At 43.5% G+C, this 12936-nt stretch overlaps 1 protein-coding gene across 3 annotated transcripts in view; it reads right to left on the bottom strand.

Annotated features, from left to right (window-relative positions):
• STK32C (serine/threonine kinase 32C) overlaps nt 1–12936 on the bottom strand; it is a 227502-nt gene that overhangs the window by 105317 nt on the left and 109249 nt on the right. The window contains exon 1 of one of the 3 annotated variants that reach the window (XM_045022786.1): nt 6611–6962. The exons of 1 other annotated variant lie outside the window; for it this stretch is intronic. The gene's annotated coding sequence lies outside the window, so the exon portion shown is untranslated. Of the gene's footprint in view, nt 1–6610; nt 6963–12936 lie in introns of those variants that run through there. One more of the 3 variants, XM_045022788.1, reaches the window with a different exon arrangement.

Genomic DNA, 12936 nt, shown 5'->3' with positions numbered 1-12936 from the left:
AGATGAGGGAGAAGGAAGTCGTGAAACAACTGCTTAGAGGCATAAGTGAGAAGAAAGAGAGCAAGGGGACTCTCACAGGGTGGCACTGGCTCTTTTAGAGGGAGCCGGGCCAGTGTAGCTGTGACTCATCAGCTCACTCTGAAGCCTGGTCTACACTACAACTTTAGGTCGAATTTAGCAGTGTTACCTCAATTTAACTAAGGGCTTGTTTGTGACCTGCTCTAAGGTGGCCTTGCAGGAGAGTAATCCCCTCTACCCTTGCCTCTGCTGATTGTGACTCTGGGCATGGGGAGGGAGCAGGGAGTGTACACCCTATACTCCCCATTGAGAGCAAGTAGGTGGGAGATGAGAGGAACTGTGGCTGTCCACCAATCCTCACATGCCAGTCAGCAAAGGAAATGCCCACTAGGGCAAAAGTGGAGCAGGAAGGCTCCCTTGACTGGACCCTTACTCTTAGCTGATCCAAAAGACTCAATCTAGCCCTAAGGGAGTACTCTATGGCATAGCCAGGCATAGGGTGACCAGATGTCCCGTTTTTATAGGGACAGTCCCATTTTTTGGGATGTTTTCTTATATAGGTGCCTATTACCTCCCACCCCCATCCCGTTTTTTCAAGGTTGCTATCTGGTCACCCTAGTCAAGCACCAAGCGCATAATTCTGGGGGATGCCAGCTGGGCATATCACAACCTGTGTACTATTGGCGATCGTTAATACTGTGGATTGGAAATTGAAGAAAGGCTGAAGTTTTTCATTATTCAAAACTTTTCTCACCTTTCTCCTACAGGTGGGAAAGTCCAAACTTAAAAGAACAACAACTTAAAGAATCGTTACTAGAAGGAGTAGTTATTTTAATCCTTATCAAACCCAAGGGAATTGATCTTGCATCCTTTATATAAATGAATGGAGTGCTGAGTATTAAATTACATGCATGGCAATATTATCTGTGTATTCCCTTCCAGGATGATGGGTGTTTTACATTATCTTCTAAAAACTCTTCTACTATATTTAAGCAGACTTTCCTGAGTCAGTCTGACATCTGTTTAGCAGCCACTGTCCATCGAAGGGCAGATGATGCCAACTGGGTGTGGCAAAAGCCTCAAGCAAATCTTTCATGCTGAATTATTTAAACTTTGATTCAGTGCCTGAGCAGACACATGCCAGTTTTATGTTGAGATAATTCCATTTGTAAGAGGCCCAGTCTCTGCAAGAGTTTAAGATACAGAAATTAAGACTGTGGAAATAGCCTCTGGACATGATTCTGCTGAGTTACACTGGTGACACTCTGCAGAAGTCAACGAGCCAGATCCTCCTCTCCCTTACATTGGAGTAAATCAGCAATTACACCTCTGAAGTCAATGAAATTACACCATGTGAAACTGAGAATCAGGCCCATTGGTTCTGAGTTTTGCCATTTTGCTGCTCTTCTCTCATACTCATTGTTAGCTCAACCACCTGGCTTCTTTTACATTTTAATCACCACTTTTCTTTACAAGGCACTAGTTATTATTTCTTTATGTCCTCATGCTCTTTACCCCAGAATGAAACAAAAGAAACAGGAAAGTTACTTAAACCATTTAATTCTGCGATTGTGCCATCAAAATTACAACGCTTGATTTTTTTTACCTCAGCAGCACAAGAAAAACTTTTATAGGAAAAAGAGGCAACAAAATTTCCATTCCCACCCCTCTTTCCTTGAGTTCATAAAGCCCAGCTTTGCAGCTCATCACCCTGAATTAATGATATTCTGCAGCTTTTCCTTGCCAACCCTATAACCATGTTATATAGGAGGAGGGCTACATTTTCAATGGGGAGAGGTGCCATTGTTGCTGCATCTTTAGGCACAACTGTGCCTCCAATATCTGATCCTGCACTATTTAAGCCAGGATCAAGCCCTTAGGATCTAAGGGTATGTCTACATAGCAGCTGAGAGCATGCCTCCCAGCCTGGCTAGACAGACGAGATCTAGCTCCACTCAAGCTAGCATGCTGAAAATAGCCCTGTGGATGTTGTGCCATGGGTGGTGGCGGACGCTGGCCACCTGAGCTCAGACTCAGGGAGTCAGCTGGGTCTGTGTTTGGGCAGCTAGTCTGAGCTGCTGCCCATACCACAGTGTTCCCACTGCTATTTTTAGCACGATAGCTTAAGCAGAACTAACGTGAGTCTGTCTGCCCAGCTTGGAGTGTAGACATACCTCTTACAGTTCAGGGCATCTGCCTCTATATTTCCCCTTAGTTGTCCAGCAAGGGCAGGCACTCTCAGGCTTCCAGCTCCCCAGCCACTGCCTTTCTGGGGGAGACTCCAGGGGTGCTGGAACAATTAGTATAGTAGGGGTGCCGAGAGCCATTGAATCAAACTATAGGCCCTGTATATGATGGAAACCACTTCAAGCCACAGGATGCAGCAGTACCCCTAGTTCCAGCATCTGTGGGAAACTCATGTCTCTTTCTCTTCTGCCTGGGGTATTTCCAGGCTGCCCTGTTCCCTGCCTATACTGTTTTATCCCCAGCACAGAGAGGCTGGCCAAGGACGCTTGCTTCAGAGATGGTTAGCAGCTGTGATTGCTACAGCTATGTTATTACACAGCACTTCCTACGCAAGCCTACTTTATTCCTAAGATAAAAAGCATTACAGAAAAAACACATTTTAAAAAAAGAAAAGAGCCTGACATGCCTCCTAACAAGCTTACCTGAGTTAATCCCAACCCTAACATGGATTCTGGCAGGAGCAGTCTTTCAAACCCCCAGGGGATTCCTTGTGGTTGCAAGTTCTTCACAGCTTTAGTTAAGAACAAGCACACAGTCTGAGACCTAAGTAGGCCCAGTCCTTCCAACCTTTCTCAAAGGATTGGGGCGTGCCATGGACCAAGGCTCCTGCTCATTTCCTGGATCAGGAAGGTGGCCACGAGCCACTTTAAAACAAAGCTATTCATTCAAAAACCCTTTCATTGTCTCTTGGACCCCAGAGAACCCAGTCTGAACTAGTATGTACAGAATCATAGAATCATGGAAGCGTAGGACTGGAAGGGACCTCAATAGGTCATCTAGTCCAATCCCCTGCACTCAAGGCAGGACTAAGTAATAACTAGACCACGCATAATAGCTGTTTCTCTAACCTGTTCTTAAAAACCTCCATCCTCCCAAGGCAATTTTTTTCAATGTTTAATCACCCTGACATTTAGGAAGTTTTTCCTTATGTCCAACCTAAACCACCCTTGCTGCAATTTAAGTCTATTGCTTTGTGTCCTATCCTCAAAGATTAAGGAGAACAATTTTTCTTCCTCCTCCCTGTAACAACTTTTTATGTACTTGAAAACTGTTATCATGCTCCGACCGCTCAGTCTTATCTTCCCCACACTAAACAAACCCATTTTTTCAATCTTTCCTCATAGGTCATGTTTTCTAGACCTTTAATAATTTTTGTTACTCTCCTCTGGACTTTTTACAATTTGTCAACATCCTTCCTGAAATGTGGTGCCCAGAACTGGACACAGTACTCCAGCTGAGGCCTTATTAGCACGAGTAGAGTGGAAGAAGTAATACTCCTGTCTTGCTTACAACGCTCCTGCTAATACACCCCAGAATGCTGTTTGCTTTTTTGCAACAGTGTTAGACTGTTGACTCATATTTAAGCTTGTGATCCACTATAACCCCCAGATCCCTTTCTGCAGTACTTCCTAGGCAGTCATTTCCCGTTTTGTATGTGTGCAACTGATTGTTCTTTCCAAAGTGGAGTACTTTGCATTTGTCCTTATTGAATTTCATCCTATTTATTTCAGAAGAGTACTCCAGTTTGTTCAAATCATTTTGAATTTTAACCCTATCCTCCAAAGCACTTGCAACTCCCCCAGTTTGGTAGCATCCACAAACTCTATAAGTGTACTCGCTATGCCATTATGTAAATACATACTTCTAATATGCACACTTCTATAGGGGGTGGCCTCAAAGGGTTGATTAGAGAGGAAGTTCATTAGCATCCCCTCTCCCTACTAGAGAAGGCACATACAGTGCCACAATAATGCACACACAATTGCATTTTTAATACAATGTTACCTCAAAGGTATTAATCCTAATTCAATACAGGTTAATTTAATTAAATCAAGTTAATCTTAATTCCATATGGTTTGTTCAGGATATTGTCAGTCTGTCACAATACTCTTAATGCTAATTTGCAATTACTGGTACACTTGCTATTTTCAATGTCAAATATTTGCAGAAAAGAGCTTTAGAACATTGTGAAGCTTCTTACTATGTACACCTCAAGCAAAAAGAGTCTTTTCTCATTCACTTTTCATTTTTAATCTTAGCCTGTCATTTTGTTTTTACTTAAAAAACAAAACAAAACAAAAACAAAAACAAAAAAGGGAGCTGTGTCATCTTTTAAGTTCAACCCTGCCAGGCAATGGGGAAAACACCTGTTTGTCAGACATATGGATAGTGAGGGGCAGACAAACCACACTGTAGATTATGTGAAAACCAGATTAGAGCACCTTGAGTTGTAGCAATGTAAGAAAGAGCAGTGAGGGAGTTGGGGGAAAAGGATTTGATCAGTTTGGAAAGTGCAGAGAGGATGGGAACTGTCAAGCTGAGCACAGTGTGAGAAAGGAAACTGTCAAGAAGTGCATGGAGAAAAGATCAAAACCACCAGAGGCAAAACGGAGAATGAATCAGCCCGGTCAGCAGGAGCCGGGAGGTCAGGAATTGTAGGGTGGAGCACTTGAAAAGGATCACAGTGGCCCTAGGGAGTACAGAGAAAGCATGCAGATAGCAGTGAGCACTCAAATAGGCTATCTAAGCGTCAGTGTAAGCACACAGGGAAAATTAGAGAGCATCAGCAACAGTGCATGAAGGTCTATTCACTGAAGAATAATAGCTGTTTTAAACAGGGCTTTTATAAAACTTTCATATGGGCCTCACGCGATGTACATTGATGTAGCCCTGTTGATTTCAATGAAGCTATGTTGATTTAACCAGCTGAGGCCTTCCCATCATATATATGGCGTACCTAATAGTGGAAACATGCTTGTTCAAAATGGACAGGCAGGAGGAAAAAGGGAGGAGGGGTTGCACTGTACACCAGGAGTATATACATTTGTTCTAAGGTCCAGAAGAAGGGGAGAGGTAGACCAGCTGAAAGTCTCTGGGTGAAGATAAAAGGGGGAAAACACAGAGGTGATGTCATGGTAGGATCTACTTTAGACCACCTATTCAGGCATAAGAGGTGAATCAGACATTTCTAGAACAAACACAAACACACAACCTGGTAGGGATGGGGGACTTTAATTATCCAGACATCTGGTGGAAGAGTAATATGGTGAAACACAATATCCAATAAGTTCTTGGAATGTATTGGGGACAGAAGTGGAGGAAGTAACCAGAGAAACAGCTAATTTAGATTTGATTCTGACTAACACAGAGGAATTGGTTGTGAATCTGCAGGAAGAAGGCAATTTTGGTGAACGTGATCATGAAATGATAGAAAGGAAGGAGCGAGAACAGCGGAATAAGGACAATGGACTGGACTCAAATAAACAATAAGGACAATGGTCTCAATGTGGCAATACAGCAAATTATCCCCATGCAAAGGAAAGAGGGAAAATGGGAAGAGGCCAATATGGCTACAGCAGAAGCTCTATAATGATCTGAAAATCAAAAAAGAATCCTACAAAAAGTGGAAACATTGCTAAGGACGAATACAAAAGAACAGTGCAAGTCTGTAGGGACAAAATCAGAAAGGCTAAGGCATGGAATGAGTTACCCCTAGCGAGGGGCATATAAGGCAATAAGAGGAGGCTTTTTAATATGGTAGGAGCAAGAGAAAGACAAAGGAAAGTGTAGGCCCTCTCCTTACTGAGGAAGGAGAGCTAATAACAGATGTCACAAAGGAGGGTGAGATGTTTAATGCCTATTTTGCTTCACTCTTATCTTTAAAAAGTTAATTGTGACCAGATACTCAACACAATTAATGTTTACAAAAAGGAAGAAGGAACCCAAGCCGGAATAAGGAAAGAACAGCTCCAAGAATATTCACCCTACAGAACTTACAGCACTAGCTAATGCAATCTCGGAACTCCTAAGTGATCACCTTTGAGAAATCATGGAAGATAGGTGAGGTCCTAGAGGGCTGGAGAAGAGCAAGCATAGTGCCTATCTTTCAAAAGAGGAACAAAGATTAACCAGGGTATCACAGACCAGCAGGAGCCGGGAGGTCAGGGTGGAACTTCAATACCTGGACCAAATTTTTAAACAATCGATTTGTAAGCAAACAGAGGACAACAGGGTTACAAGTAATAGCTAGTATGGCTTTATCAAGAATAAATCATGCCAAACTAACCTAATTTCCTACTTTGAGAGGGTTACTAGCCTGGCGGATGGGGGAAGCTGTAAATTTGGTGTGTCTTGATTTTAGTAAGGCTTTTAACACTGTCTGTCACGGGGTAGAAGCATGTCCAGCAGGGTCGGCGGGCATGGCTTCCTCAGCCTGCAAAGCAGAGTTAACCCTTTCAGGGCTGGTGCAGGGTAAGTACACCCCATCACACACCCTACCCCTCAAGACAGGACCCAGCAGTGGTCCGTCCCCATTGTCCTCTCCTCCTGCCAGCATGGGCCCTACCTGGGTGGTATAACACACTGAACTCATAGGTACCGTCTTATAATCCATGCATTTGAATCCTTCATGGTGTTGATCCATCGTAGGGGTGCATAGTCTGTAATAAAATGAAAGGAGCTCCCCAGTAAGTAATATCACAGAGTCTCTATCGCCCATTTTACCACTAGGGCTTTCTTCTCAATGGTGGAGTACTTGACTTCTCAGGGAAATATCTTCTGGCTTAGGTACAGTGCCAGGTGTTCCTCCCCATCTCGTTCCTGTGATAGCACAGCCCCATGCCCCACTTCTGAGGCGTCTGTTTGTAAAATAAAGGGTTTTGAGACATCTGGGTGGAACAGGATGGGTTCCCGGGTAAGTTGCTCTTTCAAGGTCCAGAAGGCCCTTGCATAATCCTCTGACCACCAGACATTCTAGGGCCAGGAGTTCTTTGTGAGGTCAGAGACAGGGGCAGCCATCATGGCAAAGTCTGGCACAAACCACACGTAGTACCGGGCCAAGCCCAGGAATTGTCTTACCTTCCTTTTCGTTGTAGGGACGGAATAGTCCCTCGGGGTCTGTACCTTGTGTACCAGGGACAGAGTTGGCCTGCCCCCACTATGTATCCCAAGTGGGGCACTTCTTTCCACCCAAGGTGACACTTGGCGGGGTTTGCTGTGAGTCCTGCTTCCTTCAGAGCCTGTAGGACCAGGGTGAAATGTTGTAGGTCCTGCCGGCTGTAGCAGCATCGCCACCTGCTTGACCAGGTGTTCCTGCTGGGTCTTGTGCTGTGCCACCAACTCTTGGAGCAGCTGCTGTTGTTGCTCCTGTTGCTGGATCATCTGCAGCTGCTGTTGATTTGCGAGCTGCTACATCAGTTGAGCCTGCTGTTGTTGCTCCTCCTGCACTGCGTGCTGCTGCTGACTTTCCAACATCCACTTAAGGAGCTTCTTGGTATCCATGTTGGGTTGTTGCAGGGATTCCCCTGTCTAATTCCCCTTGTCTGGACCTCTTAGCAAGTCCCAGTCAATGCCAGCATTCTCCACCAAGTTGTTACTGGGTAGGTATGCCCTGTTGTGGGGTGTCGGGTCATGTAGGGTTAAAAAGAAGGATGGAGGCAATTCTGCAGCTGGTTAGATCCTACGTTGACGACCACTACTGTAACATAGGGTAGCATTGCCTAGTGACTAGAGACAATAAACGGCCCTTCCCGTCAGGATAGCATGGCCCAATGGCTGGAGTCAGTGAGTGGTAAAGGGACTCGGGCCCTTCCTACTCCTCCGAGCCCCATCCCAGGGTCCTGGCGGTGATGGGGTGCTTACCACTGAGTCAGGGGATCCTCCCGAAGCATGCTGGCCGGTTCCCCAGTTCACTGACCGGCAAAGTGTTCGAGTCCCCTGGGCTGCTTCTAACACTTTCCCCTTGTTGAAAATCCCCGGTTTCCCTGGGTCTCTGGGGTCCTCAAATGGCCGGGCTCCCACCGGTGCCATCCCTTTTCTGGGCCGTAGTCCTGTAGTCGGGGCTTGTAGCAACTCCCTGCAGGGAGCTTGCAGCCTGTGTCATTTCCCATCAGCAGCCTCTCCCCATTGAGTTGGGCTGCTATCCTTTATACACTGCCTCCCACATGACATTCTCATAATCAAACTTCGAAACGTGTTATAGATGAAACTACTATAGGGTGGGTGCATAACTGATTGAAAGATTGTATTCAAAGAGTAGCTATCAGTGGCTCACTGTCAAACTGGGAGGACTTATCTAGTGGGATCCCACAAGGGTCTGTCCTGGGTCTGGTACTAGTCAATTTTTCATTAATGAGTTAGGCCTGGTCTACACTGGGGGGAGGGGGTGTCGATCTAAGGTACGCAACTTCAGCTACGTGAATAGCGTAGCTGAAGTCGAAGTACCTTAGCTCGAATTACTTACCCGTCCTCACGGCGCGGGATTGACGTCCGCGGCTCCCCCGTCGACTCCGCTACCGCCACTCGCTCCGGTGGAGTTCCGGAGTCGACGGGAGCGCGTTCGGGGTTCGATATATCGCGTCTAGATGAGACACGATATATCGAACTCCGAGAAATCGATTGCTACCCGCTGATCCAGCGGGTAGTGAAGACGTACCCTTAGATAATGGAATGGAGAGTATCATTATAAAATTTGCAGATGACACCAAGCTGGGAGTGGTCGCAAGCATGTTGGAGGTTAGGATTGGAATTCAAAATTATTGTGACGAATTGGTCTGAAATCAACAAGATGAAATTCAATGAAGATAAATGAAAAGTGCTACACTTAGGAAGGAAAAAACAAATGCACAAATACAAAATGGGAAATAACTGTCTAGGCAGTACTGCTGAAAAGGGTCTGGGGGTTACTGTGGATCACAAATAGAATGAAAACCAAGAATATGATGCAGTGAAAAAAAGATGAATATCATTCTGGGAGGCATTCACAGGCGTCATGTGTAAGGCGTAGGAGGTAACTGTTCTGGTCTGTTTGGTACTGGTGAAGTCTCAGCTGGAGCACTGTGTCCAGTTCTGGATGCCATACGTTAGGAAAGATGTGGATAAATTGGAGAGAGAGACCAGAGGAGATGAACAAAAGTGATCAATGGTTTAGAAAACCTGGCCTATTAGGAAAAGTTAAAAAAGCTAGGCATGTTTAGTCTTGAAAAAAGAAGTCTCCTTCATAAGTCTTCAAGCGTGGCAAGGGCTGTTATAAAGAGGACAGTGATCAACTGGTCTTTATGTCCACTGAAGGTAGGATAAGTAGTAATGGGCTTAATCTGCAGCAAGAGAGATTTCAGTTAAATATTAGGAAAAAACGTTCTTACTAAAATGATAGTTAAGCACTGGAATAGGCTTCCAAAGGGGGGTTGTGGAATCCCCATCATTGGAGGCTTTAAGAATTGGTTAGACAAATGCCTCTCAGAGATGGTCTAGGTATACTTCATCTTGCCACAGTGCAGGGGATGGACTAGATGACCTTTCAAGGTCTCTTCCAGCCTTACGTTTCTGTGATTTTATACAGAAGTCAGCACGCCTGGCTCTGATTGTATTTACATTGGTGTAAATCAGGAATAAAGCAGTTAAAATCAATGTGGTTACACAAGAACAAAACAGGTGTGAGTGAGATCAAACTTAGACCCAACGGCTTTCACCAATTCAACAGCACTCTGCTAGCAATCATAATGGCAATAAAAATGTATTTGGCTTATCCCACCATCATATCCCCCTTCCTGAGGCCTGATCCAAAACCTCATTAGATCACTGGAGACTATTTCCATATTTCTGAGACTGTTTCATAATGTTGTTCATTTGATGCAAGCACTTTAGCATCATCAACAGGGTACACTATTTGCAAAATGAGTTTATGAAGAAATCAGCAAGCTGAGAAGTACTTTAGGTGAACTTTAATCCTTGTGAAAAATGTCAGACTGCCTCGGAGAGTGACGTAATCAGTGTATCCATGTAAATACACACAGCGCAAGCAGAGAGTGCAAGTTTCACTTCTTGGAGATACTGCTCAGACTACCTATCTGTCTGTCTATAAGGGATTGTGAAGGTGGTTTGGGAGTGTAGATGTTTGTTGTCTAGCAACCAACATCTCCAACTCCTTTCTTATCGGCAACTGTAAGCCATCCAAATGTATTTTTTGGGTGGTACTTTCTTGCTTACTTATCAATCTGGGTCAATTTTGAACTGGTAACTTAAAGGTAAAGGGTTTGATATTCCATTACAGTGCTGAAAACTATCCATTCCTCTATTGCATGGTATTTTATTACAGAAAATGAGTTTCACTGAAGCAAGAGTTATGTGATCTTTCATCAGGCTTTTAAACTGAAGTTGAACTTTCTTGATGGCCAGCCATTTAAAAAAAAGGCAATATATTCCTTGCTTAGAAAACTTTATTTTAAGTCACTACAAATGATTTCCCAAAGATTGATTCATGAATTTATGGCACATGGTCGAGGGAGTATAAAATTAGCAATAAACATCTACTACGTTTCCTAATGTTTTTACAACATATGTTACAAGTGATAAATAGATGACTATAGGTGCCTGATAAAATATGCAGGATGCATCGTGGTTAGTGCTGTGCTACAACTGTTACAGAATTCATTGAAAATAATGTGAATGGAAAAGTAAAAATTGTAGGTATATTCAACTATGCATAATAAGGTTGAAATCATGACTACATTGAAGACAATGGCAAAATTCTCATTGACTTAAATACGGTAAGGGTTTCACCCTAAATCACTTACAATGAAAGAGCAACATTCAGCAAATTGTAGTAGCTGTTCAATAAGCCATTCATCACATATCACATAGAATACAGAGTACAGTAACTTCACATATGCCAACCTGCCATTTTTACTTTAAATATTTTTGGACTAGATTCCAATTTCTGGCCAGCATTTTGTACATCAACAGTTAACAAGGTGTTTTCCTATAATGCTTGCATTTGTAGGTTTTTCAGATTAGGCTGCAAAACCAGCTCCATAATACCAATTCGAATCTAGCTCTTGACTTTTTAACTGGAGCTGGTCAGGTATTTTCCATCTAAGCTATTTTTAATATGGAAACTTGGGATTTTGACTAAACATTTTTTGCAAAAAGTGTCTGCTTTCCATGGAAATTTTTGTCTTTTTATTTAAATATTTTAATAAAACTCAAATGTTTTCAGCCAAAACACAAACCATTTTGGCCAAAATCATTCAGTTGGTAGCGAGAAATGAAAATTTCTGTGGAAAACGTTGACAAAAAATTAACTTTTTTCATCAAAAATTTCGGGGGGGGGTTGGAATTTAAGACCAGCTCTATTTTTAACATATTACTTGGAACAAATTCATTCGCTAAGTGGAGCAAATCAAATCAAAAGGATACGCCTAGAGTCTAGGAACCAGTAGCATCAGCCTCAGTTCATTTTTGACAGCTAAGTACAATTCACATTTTTTATGTAAGTATTTTATGCCTTGTCATTGCAGTTGGTAAGATCTGTTTAACACAGGGGTCAGCAACCTTTCAGAAGTGGTGTGCCGAGTCTTCATTTATTCACTCTAATTTAAGGTTTTGTGTGCCAGTAAAAAATGTTAACGTTTTTAGAAGGTCTCTTTCTATAAGTCTATAATATATAACTAAAGTATTGTTGTATGTAAAGTAAATAAGGTTTTTTAAATGTTTAAGAAGCTTCATTTAAAATTTAATTAAAATGCAGATCTCCCTGGACCGGTGGCCAGGACCCGGGCAGTGTGAGTGCCACTGAAAATCAACTTGCGTGCCGCCTTCGGCACATGTGCCATAGGTTGCCTACCCCTGGTTTAACACTTTGCAGGGAATAATGGACTTGATAGCTTTCTAACAGATATTTGAAACCTACAGTAATCAGGAGTATGATTTAACCAGTGAAAAAATTCCTAGATTATTGGCAGAAACATAGTGCTGCAAAAAACCAGCTCCAACGCTCCAAGTTTTAAGAGAAGATGGCTAGTAACTCTGGAATGGCTAGTCTATGATGTGCTGTGGTGCTACCAGCAGAAAGCATGGGGGACAATAAAAGTTTCATAACTAAAATGTGTGTGGGGGGGTATTGATTCAAGAACACACTGCTCAGTTACATATATCACAAGGGTGACTTTTTTAAAGCTTTCATTAAATATACAGCACAGATTATAAACTCTTTGAGGCAGAACCAGTTTTGGGGGGGGGGTGCCAGTGTGTGTAAGAGTTTGAAAGAATAAAACCAGAAGTTTGTACATTTTTTCCAGGGCCGCCCAGAAGATTCAGGGGTTCTGGGGCAAATTGGGGGAGCTGCAGCCCTTGTACTCACCCGGCGGCGGTCCGGGTCTTCGGCAGCATTTTGGCAGTGGGGGGCCTTTCAGTGCTGCTGAAGACGCGGAGCAACTGAAGGGCCCCCCGCCACTGAAATGCCACCAAAGACCCGGACCGCTGCCAGGCCAGGGCTCATGGGGCATTTCGGCAGCGGGGGGTCCTTCAGTCACTCCGCGTCTTCGGCAGCACTGAAGGGCCCCCCGCCGCTGAAGACCCGGACCGCCGCCAGGCCAGGGCCCCACCTGCATCCCTCCCCAGGCGGCCCTGATTTTTTCTGCCTGCAAAATACAAAAACAGAGACATTTTAAAACAAACTTGGCAAATGATTAGTCCATAGTGTTACTTAATTGTTTAAGTATTTTGAAAATGGAAAATCAAGGCACTAAGCTGTATCACTCTGGAAAGTATCTATTGCACTTGTGCTTCCATTAGGCCTTGTATGTGGGTGTGTATTTAAAAATGAATATGAAAAAGATATTAAATGCAATACTAAGTTATGCAATTGACAGATCAACAACATCCCTTAGAATA

The sequence above is a fragment of the Mauremys mutica genome, chromosome 7 (genome assembly GCF_020497125.1).
Source record: "Mauremys mutica isolate MM-2020 ecotype Southern chromosome 7, ASM2049712v1, whole genome shotgun sequence".
In the NCBI taxonomy this organism is placed as follows: domain Eukaryota; kingdom Metazoa; phylum Chordata; order Testudines; family Geoemydidae; genus Mauremys; species Mauremys mutica.
This window is presented reverse-complemented; position numbering and strand designations above follow the sequence as displayed.